The sequence below is a fragment of the Ambystoma mexicanum genome, chromosome 6p (genome assembly GCF_040938575.1).
Source record: "Ambystoma mexicanum isolate Mex_15411 chromosome 6p, UKY_AmexF1_1, whole genome shotgun sequence".
Lineage (NCBI taxonomy): Eukaryota > Metazoa > Chordata > Amphibia > Caudata > Ambystomatidae > Ambystoma > Ambystoma mexicanum.
Genome location: NC_090935.1, coordinates 323,392,230 through 323,403,121, shown reverse-complemented (window position 1 = coordinate 323,403,121; position 10,892 = coordinate 323,392,230). Strand labels below are relative to the sequence as shown.

Below are 10,892 nucleotides of genomic sequence, written 5' to 3'. Positions count from 1 at the left end.
GCACTTTGTTCCCTTTGTTCCACTAAGTTGATTGACTAGTCTCTGCATACATTTGCAAAGCGGCCCTTGCGTTTACATTTGAAACAGTCGGCGAACCTAGCAGGACATGTAGGAAATTGGAACCATGTTTTGGACTCCCACATTTGGCACATCTTTGGCTCCAACCATCTCTTCTATTAGTGCCACAATTCGGCTTCCTTCTTGGGCCTACAGCACACACAGCATGTGAGACTTGTTTGTCAACTTTTGTTTCTTTAATATATTGCCTAGTCTGCTCGATACTTCTGGTGAGTTCAATAGCTTGTTCCAGTGTGACATCTTTTGCTAACAGCTTCTCTTGTATCCTCATGCTGTTGGTACACCTCACAAGTTGATCCCTAATTAAAGAATTGAATTAAAGAATCAGTTAGTGTTTCAAAATCACAAGTGTGAGTTAGTGCTCTGAGAGCTGCAATGTAAGATTCAACAGATTCTGATGATTCCTGTGTTCGCTGGAAAAATGTATGACGTTGAAAAGTTACATTTTTCTTGGGCACAAAATGTTCCTCAATCAGCTTCAGGGCCACCTCATCTGTATCTCCTGCTTCCTCACCTTGGGTCCCTGACAGGCCATCAACAATACAACGTCCTTCTGGTCCCAAATTGTGCAGTAGCAGTGCCTTTTTCCTTGCTCCACTGAATCTGTCCCCTCCTATGGCCACCAGGTAGTTTTCAAATATGCCCTTCCATCTATCCCATCTGATGGCAGGGCGACCTGGTTCAGCTAAAAAAGGTGTGGGTGGGGGAATGGCTGCGGCCATCACTTCTGACTCACAGGCTGACAGGGTGTTGGTGCTTGGGCTTTTGAGGTTTTATACAGTTCCCTTTAGGACAGTATGGCTATGACAAAGGGGGTCATTCCGAGTTTGGAGGCAGCCATGGTGCTATTAGCACCATGGCTGCCTCCAAACTCGGGTCCGGGTAGGCGGAATGGGGACTTACCGGGACAATCCGACCTGGTAAGTCCCCATGCCAAATACCATTCCCCATTCCCATTCGAGCCCCCTAGGGCTCAATGGGAATGGGGAAGGAGCTAATAACGCAGGCCCGTTATTAGCTCCAAGGTCCCTTAACGGGTCCCGCTAAGAACGGCTGGTCTGACCCGCTAAGGGACCTCGAAATAGGGCAGTAAGGGGTTACTGGCACTGGCATCCTTACCGGTGCCGGTAACCCCTTACCGCTCAACTCGGAATGACCCCCAAAGTCTATTTGTGCAGGAAGAGTTGTTGAACAATTAGTTGATGAGACTTAATAATCCAACGTTATGCAGTCTTTGTTGGACAGGGAGCTTTTCCTTGTGAGAGTTTTCCTTTTATGAGGTCATTGGCTCTGCGACTGTGAATAAGAATTTTCTTTGTAAACAATTGCTTCCTAGCAACCAATGTCACAATGCTTGTCAGAAGCAGCTGGGTTGCACAATCTGAATCTCTAACCACGCCCCCTCCAGGCATGTGTATTGGGGCTTGAATCGTTGCACAATCCGAATCTCTAACCTCGCCCCCTCCAGGTGTGTGTATTGGGGCTTGACTTGCGCTGCCGTGCAAGAACTATGGCCAATCAACTGTGCCCCATTACAGGCGCGTGTGCCGTGGCAAGGCTCGCTTTGCCTAGGGCGAGCGAGACTAAGTCCCTCCTCCTTTTCAAGTCCACAAGCCAAACGCGCGAGCTGGTTGGGCCTTGCGCTGCCCTGCGCTGCCGTGCGCGAGCAAGGATAGGGAACGGGCTTTGGCTGGCTCAGGCCCCTCCCGGCTTCCCGTTTACACACAACGGGTGTCGCCACTCTGTGGAGTTATAGCGGGGCTTGCGCGCTCTCCTCCCGCTGTTCCTAAACACACCTCCTAACCTTGTCGCTGGCGCCTGCTGTCGTGTCTCTTCCAAACCGCTCCCCTGGGCCTGCTGGCAGGGCAAGATCTACAGCCGGATTGTCAGAAGTAAACCGCTCCCCGGGCCTGTTGGCAGCGCAACATACATGCCAACAGGTTTATAGTCAAAAAGTCGAATCCAATAATGTCGAAAGTCAAAAAGTCGAAAACAAAAAGTCGAAAACAAAAATGTCGAATTTTTTTTTTGGTTGCTTTTTTTTCGAAATGGGGGGTCCCCCCCAACCCCCCTTTTTTAATTTTTTTTTTGTTTTACCCCTTTTTTTTTACCCCCGGAGCCCAAAAAAAAATATATAAATAAAAAAAATAAAAATTCGACATTTTTGTTTTCGACTTTTTGGATTCGACATTTTTGTAATTCGACATTATTGGTTCGACATTATGACTGGACACCATGCCAACATTCTGACATGCCTGGGAGGGAGATTTCTACAGAGAAATCGGGAGACAACAATTTCCCCATAGGAATGCATTGGGGAAATAATTATTTTAGGCGGGAGAACGTGAAAAATAGCAGTATTTTTAACTAAAAAATCGGGAGTGTTGGCGTGTATGGGGCAAGATCCACAGCTGGGTTGTCAGGAGCGAAGCGGGATCAGAGAAGTGGATGCCGCAGTGTGTCACGCCGGTTCAAAGTCCTCGTCGCCAATGTTAAATGAAGGCAAAGGCAACAGGGAGTTTTAAGAAGATTTATTAAGTATAAGCCTTAACAACAGCAGGCGCTGTTACCCAGCCACTCTGCCAACTGTAACCCTTTTTCATTCCAGGACTCCCACTCCTAAGAAAACATTCTACGAACGGAACACCACTGACTTCTGAATGCAAGCCAAAGTTTCTTAGTACAAGTGAGTAAACATGAACAGCAATGTGAGAGAACAAAACATATTTAAACAGTGTGTGCATTAAATATATCTACATATATATTATATGCGCACTAATAAAGATTGTAAGCATCCAAAACCTAACACTTATCATGTATTTTAATTTATTGTATTTTATATTCTGTGTTTTTTACTTGGTCTGTTTGTTAAAGGTTAACTTTGTTTAGCCATAAAAAACGATAATGAATCAACAAAATACACTGCATCTGCAAATAGTAGAAAACACGAAAGAACGTCGACGGCCTATATTTATCAAGTTATTTTAATGTTACATACTATGGTCTCTCATTTGCCAGCCACTGGATAGTCTTCTGCAGCGGATGAGCGAACGCCAGCCGCAAGATGGCAATCCGCATTAATTTAGTTTGCCAAACCCAACATGGTTCCCGTATTGTCCATTGAACTGTGTGACGCATCGTGTTACTATAGGCATAGAGCCCATGACGCCAAGTGGCCCGTTTGTCTGTTGGGGCAACGTCATTTCCGGTTATGGATTAATTTGTGGAAGCGAATCTAGGAAGAAAGAAAAAAAAAAGCCAGGCGCTAAACCTTGCCACTAGCGGCGTGGATCTGGGCTGTCACCGATTGGGATTGTTGTTGCAGCCATTCACACCAATAAGGAGGAGGAGGTGAGTGCTGACATGATCGCTCATCTTTATAAATGCCTATACTATGCGTCTCTGTTTGGGCTCTGCAGTTTTCGCTTTCCGGTGCAGTCAAACCCGTTACACCCGGAGACTGTCATCCATCCCTATGGACGTGGGGTTCCGATACGAATCCTCCACACCGCGGCTCTCGGTTCCGCCATGTTGGAAAAAAAACACAAAATGGCGATGGGAGTGGGCAATTGGCTGCCGCATAAAATTCCGGTAGAAACTCAAGTGGATTGAGTCACTCCCGGGATTCTACACTGTTCGGCTTTATTTAATCCTTCTGCCGTAATTGGCACAGTATACGCGTTCTGAGCGCTGCTATGTGTCATATGATAAATCCCAGCCATGAGTTTATCTCTGTTCTGCTTGTGCAATACATGTATGCATTTATGGTTTTCGTGATGGTTTAGAAGATTGTGCGGGAAAGTTAAAACAAAAATACAATTCTCCACGCCAAGGGCATGCCAAAAAACCTGTCGGGCACAAAGGTACAGTGTTGCCCGGTGTAGTATTTATTTCATGGAACCTGTTGGGTAACGAGGCATGGTATGCTTTAAAACCGCTGCCAACCATCTTCGCTGCCTAGAATATCACAATTGGCAAACGAGAGCAGGTCTGGCAAGTAGACACAGTGAGGTCTGCAGTTTGCCCACAATCCCCGCTCCTCCAAGGAAAGCGAATTCGGCAGATGGTTGTTTCGCAAAGAGCAGCACAATTTCGGGCTGGGCTGATGCGTTCTCAAGAAAGATCTCGCACTCCAGATATGGGACCGGCATTGTGTGTTTATATTGATTAGGAGGGGGAGGTTATGTTGCATCCCAAACATATGGGACATATAAATAAATAATGTGCGTCTTGCTGAGTCTAGTATTCGTATGGCGATAGGAAAATTGGTTTAACCAGGGCGGTAAGAAGCCACAGTCCACTTTCCATTTTTTTCACCGCACAACAGCGCCTTGACACCCATCAATGTGAGCTGCAAGGACCCTAAGGATCTATAAGAACAATAAATTACAAGATGAAAGGACTCTCCATCTAGGTCCCGAAGTTTTACAAATACTGTCCTCGGATGATGATGATTGGTGGATTGTGCTTTCAGAGGGATCTGATGAGAAATTTAGTCTTTGCTTTAACATTTCTTTTGGAAAAAATAGAAATTAAAATGTCTGAACATCGAATAAGCTGAAATTATCTAAAGTCATGAACAGTGAAATTAACCTGAATGTATATATTTAATAATTACATAAAAATTATAATGCTACCCTTGAAAGTGAATTTTAAAGTAAGTGATTAATTGTAAACATTTTAAAGGTTTGTAATGAACTATAAAAAATGAAGAAAAAAAACTATCCTCGGTGTTTAGCGACTGCGGCATAGGATGTGTTTTACTAATTTGCAAATGCAGGATTGGGTCTAAATTAGTTTCCAGGGCAACGCGTTTCTGTCAGTCAACGCGTGCAATTCCTTGTCTCCCTCAATACTGCCTTCATTTGTGTTCCTTTATGGGTTTCTCTCGCTTGGTGTTTATGTAACCCAATTGTTCTGTGGACTGCACTTGGTTTTGAATCTAATCTTGGCGAGTGGGGGGGCGTTGCGGTTGGTTCCTGGCCCCCAAATGTTTACAGCCACCACTGTATGCCACCAGCAACATAAATGAGCATGTGGCAGTAGCAGGGTAGCTTTTGGTGCAAGGGGTTGGGCGGCTTCCAAGAGGGCATGTGGCACTGTAAATGATTCAAGGTCAGTGGCAGCAGGGGAATTAACGACTTACACACATTTGCAAGCATATCAAGAGAACTAGGTAATGCCTGGGGAAATTGTGTGTTTTTCCCCAAGACTATTCTTTTTCAACCTTTTGAAATTGTGCATTTTACAGCAGGTTTAGAATAATGGGTTAGTTCTTCACTTTGTCACCAACGGTACACAGTAAGGTTTATCAACATTTTCATGCCTGACTTCACAACATATGCCAACATTGTATGTCTTTTTTTTTATACATCTGCGCTCAGAATATGTAAACCGCTCCATGAAACAGTCTTTTTTTTAAAAAAAAACCTTTATTTTTAACATAGTACAACTACACACCCACATTAGGGTGAACTTAACTTGCGCCAAGTCCCACTCCGAAGTTCAGTGCACATTGTGCTGCGTATTGCATCGCCCTAGTTCAATGTCTCAGTGAGGTGGAGGTACTAAGCCAGATGAACTGCCGAACATGGCATTCTCTTCTAACTGTCGATTTCTGGGGAGGACGGGGCATCCTCTGCTTCGTTCATCCGAAAGGTTACCAGGGGGCCCCAGATGTCCGGCGGACGGGCATGAAGGGGCAACAGTTTAATGAAGTCTGTTTCAACATCTTGGCAATAGAGAATGTCCCTGCGCCAGGCAGCGACTGTGGGGGGGGGACCTCAACCCCAGGCCATGGCAATCCGCCTCCGAGCAAGAGTCAGCAGCAGGCCAGCCAATTTTCTTATTGGTGCTGACAGGAGCCTCGTCATACCTAGCAGGGCTGCTGTCTGTGCGGGCTGCACGGTTTCTCCCACGATCGTGGCTGTTGTCTCTAAGACTTGGCTCCAGAATAGGGACAGTTTGGGGCAGTCCCATGTGAGGTGCGCAGAGTCCGCAGAGGGTGAGCCCCACCTTTCACATTTTGCAGATGCCTCAGGGTGATGTTTGTTTGCTTTCGCTAGTGTGTAGTAGGTTTGGTGAAGGAATTTAAATGGATTAGCTTAAAGCGAGAGTTGAGAGCTATCTTCTGCGTTTGTCTCAGAATGAAGGTCCAGTCTTCTTTAGGGATGTGTGTACGTAGGGACTTTTCCCATCTGGGTTTTGCACGGGAGTTGCTGGTGGTCGTGTCGGTGATAATAGATTTGTAGATCTGCGATACCAGCCTGCCTTCTCCCTGTGCCTGTATTGTGTTATGGAGTAACTGCCAGGTTTGTGGTTGCTTTGGAAAGCCAGGTAGGATTGCTTGCAGAGTGTATCGAGTTCTAAAATAGATGAAAATGTCAAGTGCGGTATTGCCGCCCCTCTGTCTGGCTTGTTGTGGGGTTATGAAACTGTCCTCAATGAAGATATCTCCCAGGGAGTTTATGTGGAGCTTTTCAACCCATTGGTGGTAAACTTTCTCCGTTGTCAGCGGCACCCCTGCTATGAATTTCGCAGGAAGAAGGGGAGAGTACCGCGTTTGCACTCCATATTTTTGGGCGAGTGTTTTCCAAATCTTGTACGTCGAGAGCATCACATTCATGGTGTTATTGGGGACCGGGGTCTGGCCGAGTATAATGGCACTCAACAGGTTGGGTGTCGCCAGGGCCCGCTCCACTTGCACGTGGGGTCTGACTGGTTGTGTGGCGTACCAATGACTGAGGAACTGTGCTTCTGCCGCCCAGAAGTATTTCTCCAGATCTGTAAGGGCTAATCCCCCGCTCGTCACCGGAAGACATAGCGTTGAGTGCGCCACTCTGGCCGTTTTGCCCGCCCATATTAATTCAAGAACCAACCTTTTCAATCTTTTCAGGTAAGATTGTGGCAGTAGTATGGGAATGTTAGTGAATAAGTACAGTAGTTTCGGTACTATCACCATCTTGACTAGGGAGGCTCTTCCCCAGAAAGTCAATGGCAGGGACTTCCATCGTACCACTTTTTCTTGCAATGATTTGGTGACTTCTTCGTAATTGTCTTGGAACACCTCTTGATGAGTCAGTGCCAACTGAATCCCTAGGTAGTACCGGACCTTGGATCTTTTCCACGTGAACTGAAAGTCGTCTGCAAATGCCCTGGTTGATGGGGTCAATGGGAATATGATGGATTTTGACTGATTTGATTTTTAAGCCTGAGGCTGCTCGTAATTTAATGAGTTCTCTCATTACTGGATTCAGATTTTCTTCGGGGTCGCGCACAAACAGCGCTACGTCAGCTGCGTATAGGGATGTGATGCGCTTGTGTGGTCCTATGTTAAGTCCTCTTTGTTGCCTCAATTCCCTAGGGGTGGACGCCAATGGCTCCATTATTAGGGCAAAAATCGGCGCCGAAAGTGGACAACCCTGTCTAGTTCCGCGTTGTAATTCCACAGGGGCTGAATTTGCTGTTCCCACAATGATGTTAGCCTGTGGATTGGTGTAGAGCAGGGACACTAGTTTGATGAATCGGGCACCTAGTCCATCCTGGTGAGCACTTCTAACAGGAAGGGCCACTCCACCGAATCAAATGCCTTCTCGACATCGAGAAGAACCGCGGCTGCCTGCTGCCTGCTGAGCGGGATCCAGTGCTGCGATAACGCCGAACATTCTTCTGATTCCAAAGGACCTGTTGCGGCCCAGAATGAACCCTGCCTGATCTGCCAGGACCAAGGCGGGCATTAGTGGCATCAACCTGTTTGCAAGTATCTTTGCTAGAATTTTATTGTCAAGGTTAAGGAAGGAGATGGGACGGTAGGATGCGCAGTCCTCTGGAGGCTTGCCAGGTTTGTGTAAAAGGATGTTGGTGGCAGAGAGGGATTTGGGAAGTGTCTTCTTTTCAAGTGCCGCCTCGTATACTGCCGCTAGGAGGGGGGCAAGGGTATTATCGAATGCTTTGTAAAATTCTCCCGTTAGGCCATCCGGTCCAGGTGCTTTGGAGTTCGGAAGGGTCTTGATGGCTTCTTTTATCTCCTCTGGCGTTATCATTTCATTGAGTGGTTCCCGCAGATGACTCTCGACCCAGTACAGCTCTGTTTTTTCAAGATACTCCAGTAGAGAATTTGAGCCACTGTTATGCTTTGTGCTGTAAAGGTCTTGGTAGAAAAGCCTGAATTCTTCTGCCATTCCTTCGTCTGTGTGGATCATCTTACCTTGTTTGAAGCGTATGCCTTCTATAGGGGGTAACTTGTTATCTGCCCTTATTAGGTTTACCAGAAGGGCACCAGGTTTTTGGCCTTCACCATACTGTCTGATTTGGTTGTTACGGGCTAGAAATTTTAATTCTCGTTCCGCTGTGGTATTAAAGATCAGAAGTTCCTCTTTCAGGGCTGCTTTTATTTTGGGGTCGCCTGAGCTTATGATTTGTCGTTCCAGGTCCTTAAGGTGCCTTTCGCTGGTTGCCAGCTCACGCCTGATGAGCTTACGAATACCATTCTCCTTAGCGAGGCAAATTCCCCTAGTGAAACATTTCAGCGTTTCCCAGACTGTGCCGGGGGAGGAGACCGAGCCTGTGTTAACTTCCAGGAACGTGGCGATTTCTTCTCTGAGCTCGGCTGCAAATATCTCATCTCGCATGGATCCGTTTTTGAAACGCCAGCGCTGTAATGGGGATTTAGAGTTGGCTGGATTGAGATTGAGGCTTATCTGGGAGTGATCGGATAGCGTTCTTGGGAGGATACAGCAAGAATCGCTCACCAGCGGACCCTGTGCAGAGATGAAAAAGTAGTCGATCCTGGAGCTCGTTTTATGTACTGCCGAGTGAAAGGTGTACTCTTGCTGTTCCCCATTAGCTGCTCTCCATGCGTCCTTCAGATCAAATGCCCTGCAAGTTTCTTTTATTTGAAAACAGGCTTTGGACATGGGCTGTGGCATAGTTCTCGATCTGTCTTTCGCCGGGTCGAGCACTGTATTCATATCGCCCCTCCCTCCCCCCCCCCCAAATTATGGTTGACTGAGTCTGGGCGGAGAGCTGTGTTAGTACCCAACCAAAATTGTCGGGGCCGTCTGTGTTTGGAGCGTAGGAGTTGACAAGGGTTATACTTTGGCCAGCTACTGTGCTACTCACTAGAATGGCTCTGCCGTCGTTATCCTTTACGGAGTGGATTAGCCGGAAGTTCGTTCTCCTATGGATAAGGATAGCGACTCCTCTGGAGTACGACGAATATGAGGAGAAGTACCTGTGGCAACCCCAGCTTCTGGCCCAGGTGTTCTTTCCCAGGGGATAGATGTGTTTCTTGAAGCATGGCTACGTCGATCTCATGCCTTCTCAAGTATTGCAGGATTTTCTGGTTTTGATCGGGATGTTACCCCCCTCTTATGTTCCATGTTAAAACCTTGAATGAAGCGGGTCAAAAAGTTGATTACGTCTCGTTCTATTCGTGTTAGCCGGCAGCGATGAGGCCAGCCCAGGTCTCGTGCTTTTACTTGATGCGCACTGGGTCTCTTGCTGAATGATGCGGCGGCTTCGCTGGGGAAGGCTCTGTAGAGGAAGTGGGCTTTTCAGGGCGGAGGGGCGTGGGTCAGGCTCGGGCGTGAACAAATGGCGCGTGTCCAAGCTAATAACTTTAAAACTTTTCCCATAGCGTGGACAACCCCCAACTTGTCTGTCGGGATCCCCCCCCCCCCCCAACTTGAACGTGGGAACAAATGCTGTGCTAGGGGCGCTTGGGGCTTCCCCAACGTCTCTGCCCTGCCGTGTTTACTATCTTGCGCTTGCTCCGGTTGGCTCCTTCTGATTAACTGGGGTGATTGTTGGGTGCAGTTTCTTTAAGGAGGATTCCTGGGGTTTCTTTCTTTCAGGGGACGGAGCTGACGAGGATGGTGATCCGGGCAACCGTTCTGGTCTAGGAACGTGTGGGCTGGAAGAAGTGGACTCTTCCGTTGTGTTGTACTCTGAGCCGTGCCGGGAACAGCATTGAGTAGACCAGCTGGTTGTCTCGAAGTCTTTGCCTGACATTGGTGAAAGCTCTTCTCTGTGCTTGGACAGCTGCTGAGAAGTTGGGTAGAGGTGGATTTTGTCCCCGTCGTGGAGCAGTTCTCCCTTCTCTCTGGCCAGGCGGAGAATGGCGTCCCGGTCTCTGTAATTTAGTAATCTCGCATTAATGGGTCTGGGCGGGGCACCAGGGGCCGGCCTGGCGGACGGAGTCCTGTGTGCTCTCTCTATCATAAACAGTTGTGAGAACGCTTCTCGGCCAAAGAGAGGGATGCAAAGTGATTCAACATAATCTTCCATCTTTGTCTGGGGTTCATGTTCTCTTAGTCCAATGATTCGGATATTGTTCCGTCTGGTGCGGCCTTCTAATTCCTCGCATTTGGCCATGGTTGTGGTCATTTGGCTTTCAAGTCTGGCTACCTTACTCAATAAGGCCGTCGCGCCGTCGTCCAGGTCGGAGACCTGCTGTTCAACCTCAGTCGCTCCGTGTGGGTATCGATGCAGTGTTGCATTAGGTCTACTTTAGAGGACAGGCCATCCATTTTACTGTTTAGACTGCCGATGCCCACTTTTAGTTCTAAGAGGAGTTCTTTTATTTCAGACGGATTGGTCTCTGATGCTGCCTGAAGTGAGCTGCCAGGCGTGGGTTCGCTCTCGTCTTGTAGGTGGGGGGCTTTCACAGTTGTACCATTTTCAAAAGTCGGCTTCCTCTGCAGTTTATCTGTTTTCCCCATCTTGCTTTGCTGAGTATGTGAGGTTCTAGGTTTACCACTGAACGGGGGCCTCGCAGTGTCCTTTGCGGGGGCTGGGGTTGGCCGATGCTGGTG

At 47.6% G+C, this 10,892-nt stretch overlaps 1 protein-coding gene across 3 annotated transcripts in view; it reads left to right on the top strand.

Annotated features, from left to right (window-relative positions):
• The first annotated feature begins 3,279 nt into the window (after positions 1–3,279).
• The window catches only part of ZFR (zinc finger RNA binding protein), a 1,119,848-nt gene continuing 1,112,235 nt past the window's right edge, over positions 3,280–10,892 (top strand). For 2 of the 3 annotated variants that reach the window (XM_069627082.1, XM_069627083.1), the window contains exon 1: positions 3,295–3,429. The gene's annotated coding sequence lies outside the window, so the exon portion shown is untranslated. Of the gene's footprint in view, positions 3,430–10,892 lie in introns of all 3 variants that reach the window. The other variant, XM_069627081.1, reaches the window with a different exon arrangement.